This window comes from Canis lupus, chromosome 4, assembly GCF_048164855.1.
Source record: "Canis lupus baileyi chromosome 4, mCanLup2.hap1, whole genome shotgun sequence".
Classification (NCBI taxonomy): domain Eukaryota; kingdom Metazoa; phylum Chordata; class Mammalia; order Carnivora; family Canidae; genus Canis; species Canis lupus.
The window spans coordinates 88,845,806-88,850,242 of NC_132841.1; positions in this window are offsets into that span (position 1 = coordinate 88,845,806).

Consider the following 4,437-nt stretch of genomic DNA (forward strand, 5'->3'; position numbering starts at 1 on the left):
GGGGAGAGCTGTGAGCACTTGAAGACGTGGGGAAAGGAGCCCCATCACCCCTCCCTACTCTAGTCCTCCACTGCTCCTCCGGGGTCTGAAATTGGTTTACATCTGTATTTGTCTCTCTCTTTGCTACTGTGTGAGCTCCACGAGGTCGGGAATGACCACGGGTTTAGTTCGCTGCTGTGCCCCCAGCCCCCAGGATGCTGTCTAGCACAGACTGAGCTCTCAGTGTATGGTTGATGAATGAGCGTGTGCGTAAAGGAGCCCAAGGATTCATTTTTGAAACACTGTGGAGAATTCCATCTTGGTAAGATTTTACGAACAGAAACTCACGGATGTTTATTATCACGCATTATTGATATTGATACGACATGATAGTTTTTGTCCTATCACCCTCAAAATGTATCCAGAAATAATTCTTCATTTTCACATGTCACAACCAAACACTGGCCATAATTGCTTGCAAAAAAGACAGTAGATAAAATAATCATCATCTTTCAAGAGAGGGGCACGTGATTTTTTGATGTTGGCTCAGGTCCTGATCTCAGGGTGAGGAGACTCCCATGTCAGCTCCGTTCTCGGTGTGGAGCCTGCTTAAGAGTCTCTCTCCTGCTCACTCACTCACTCACTTTCTCTATCTCTCTCCCTCTGTCAAAAAAAGAATTTTTCAAGAGAAAAGAGAAATATTTTTAGCATTTTCACTTCTCTACTTTTCTATCCAACTTCATCCAAACCATATGCCATTTGGAGATGGCCAAAGTCGGCCACAAAACCTATTTCCCTTGCCCAACACTTCATTGCTTCCAGCAAATACAGCACTCAGTCTTAATTGGCTTCACTTACATTTAAAATATATGCATTTAATATGTATTTATATATAAGCATTTTTATTTTTACAGACACAGACACAAATTTCATGTTTTATTTTCTCTTTTACTTTACAAATGAGTATCTCTTGCTTCCCTTTCTTATTCCTACACCAGCTCTTATGTCGGAACCCCTTCCTCCATGTGCAACATATTTCAAAGATGACCTGAAATGTGCTCAGTTAAATAATCCCATGGGCATTCACTAATTCAGACACTGACCTCTTTGTGTTATTGCAAATAAAGATACTAGTGTCTCTGAGAAAATCCAAATTTGCCAGAGACAAATCATTGTAACTCAAAAAAAAAAAATTCTTTAAGTGGCATAACCTACTGGTGTTTTGAATGACTGTAGACTGATAACTATTTAAAAGACTTCTGCGTGGCTGCGTGGCCACCCTGATCACTTCTTTACACTCACATTAGCACAACGCCCTGCTTTGTGTGATTGAATTCTCTAGACCCCACTGAGCATTCTAGTAGGTTTTCGCTATGTATGTCTAGACATACATACATATATGTATGTCTAGACCCATATAATCCTCATTGTTCACAGATCCCATGTTTAAAATTAATCTACTAGATAAAAATTATTTGTAACCCCAAAATCAATAAATCTCAAGATCCTCTTACAGTCATTCAGAGTCACGTACAAAGCAGACAAAAATTTCAGTGACTTAACACTCATGTTCCCAGCTAAGGTCTAAGGAGGCGACACTGTCTTCTCATTTCAGTTCTAACATTACAAACATGTGTCCTTTCCGAAGTTTATTGAGTGCCACATTTTTCACATATTTGTTCTTATTGTTGGTGATTTCATTGTTCAAATGGCCTGAGCACAAGTGCTGATGTGCCATCTGGGGTTCCTCAGCACCAGAAGGCTGTGATGGGCCTAATGGAGAGAATACTGTGTTAGACAAGCTTCATTCAGGCATGAGCTAAAGTCACATGAGCCCAAGCGTAACGAATCAACAATATATATTAAATACGCTGTCTTGAAACAGAAACGCATAAAACAAGCTATGTATTGATCTTTCAACCAAGTGTTGTGACCAGAGGCTTATAGGCACCTAACCCTGTATTTCCTCTAGGAACAATGGTTCAATATTCACTAACTTGGTGTTTGATGACGTTATAGTATGTAACTTAACAAATGATGAGGATCAACTGTGCAAGATGTTCCACAAGCACCAAATGGGGATGTCCTTGCTACCGTGAATGTATCCATCCTGTGTCCCGTCCTCACAGCCCTCACCTCGACCTGGGAAAGGCCGCCCAGACAATGCTGGCAACCCTGAGGTCTGCTATCAGATTGCAGACCAGCAGGTGAGCAAGAGGAACAGGTGCATTCGGAACAGGAACTGGAACTGCTCTCAACCAGTGATGTCTGGGAACATCTGACAGGCAACCCTCTGTTGGGGTAACTCAGAGACATGTTCTATGCTGCTTCTCAGAGTTCTCTGGAGGAACCGGGCTCCAGTGCCTGGAGGTTGCTGAGTCGATGCTGCAATGTTTGGTGGTGCCATGCCCTCCCTTCTCACTTACCTGCAACCATCGCCCAGATAAACTACTTGCACTCAAATTTTTGTCTCATGGTCTGCTCCAGAGGAACCCAAACCAAGATGCACACTGATCCCAAAGCCGTCACGAGCATCTCAATTGAGGTGACATAACAGCAAAATCACCACCACTATAATGATACTCCATACCAAGGAGGGTATTCACATGACTGACAAACATATACAATGCCCATGACACAAAGGGGTCCTTACCACAGGGTTCCGAAACCCCATTCTCAGGACTGTTCAGAAGCCAGTCCCTTCGTGATCACCTGCAGCTGCTGGAGAACCTATGCCAAGAGGGATCCCGACAGCACCCTGCCACGTGACGTGTGCTCAAAGTTGGTTGTTCAGTGAGTGAACGTACAGTAGACTTTTAACATCATCTTATAAGTAATGCAAACCCTGTGGGGTTTTGAGAATGTAACAGCAATACAAATCCTGTCGCAGAGAAATTAATCTGACATTGGCACAGAGGATGGGGAGGAGGAGAAATAAACTCGTGTTCAGTTAAATGAGAGGATGAGGCATATATATATATAGAGAGAGAGAGACAGAGAGAGAGGGAGATATTTTAATCTAAGTATATTTAAAAATAAGAGATCAAATCCCAAATGGAAAGCAAGAGGAGAGGGGAAGAAAGGAGAGAGAGAGAGAGCAAGAGGGAGAGCCCGAGTCCCACGAAGAGCCCACAGACTTCCACCCCCACCAACAACGTGTCACCCTCAGACCCCCACGTGGAAGGAACCTACAGAACAAAGGCTCAGCGAGAGCCGCAAGGTCAAGGCGCGGGGACTGCCGAGCACGCCCAGAGCAGCAGACGGCATCCTGTGTGAGGGGCAAACCGCGGGCAGGAAGCAGCCTCGTCTCTATGCTTTCCTAAGATATTTATACACTCCTCTGTGGCCAGCAGACATAGCTGCTGTAACTTGGATGAAATTTTAATTATACGGGATTTTAATGATTTAAGTTGCTGTGGGTGCAGAGGGGAAGCCAATAAGAAGGGAGCAAAGTTCAACTAAGTACAGCTGCCCGTTTCCCCTCAGCCCGTAGACAAAACCAGCATTCCGGAGGAGGGTCCCGAGCCCACTTTCGAAGGCGGGAGAGAGCCACATAATGCTAGCCACTGGCTCTGGGCACCCGCTCCGTCGCTACTCCGTCTCGCCACAACATGTCAACGAGTTTACGGATCTGGAGTTGATCATCTTGCCATAAACAGGATTTGAGGATAACTGGCATCTCCACACTCGTCCTTTTCCTTCCAGCGTCTCTTCCTTGTCTCCATTTCTGCTTCTATTCTTCTGGACCAGCCCGTCCCCATTCCTGCCCACCGTCAAGAGACCCCTCGGCTCTGCCCAGAACATGCTCCTCATTACCTTGAAAACAGGGAGAAGAAGGCGGCTACGTTCGTTAGCCTCAACGTGTAGCCACAGAAAAGGGACCTCGGTGGGATTTGTACCCAACATTTCCGTTACCGGCACACGACTGGCCTGGCTTGGAACGAGGTCGGCGCTTGCTCCAGTCGGTCTTACCAATAAGCCTATTTCTTGTTACTATTATCACATGACCCTGCCGGGCAGACCTACACCACCAACAGCTCTGGAATTTAGGGAGAGGGCTGCGTTAGCCACAGCATAATAGTGTGTCTTGCACTCATCCAGCCACTTACTGAGAACTAACGACCACCCTCGGTCCCTTGTGGGTCACAGTGATGAACGTGAGGTTTGAACCCCGAGTTGTGAATACTTTGGCGAGAAGCAAGATGCGTGCTCAGACTGCACTAGAAGGCAGCAGGGCACCCTGACAGATGGGGGGCCCTCCCAGCCGGGAGCAGGGCAGCGGGGGCGTGAGGGGGCGCGGCCCGAGTCACCGTGGGGGGACGATGACTGCTGGGCTGCGTGGGCTGAGGCCGGGGAGCTGGAAGAGCTGCTTCCAAGGTTTCAAGCCCAGTGACTAGGACTCCCATTTATGGAGAAAGGAAGTCGCCCACTCTCTCCCTGGTTCCTGGCAGCGCACCT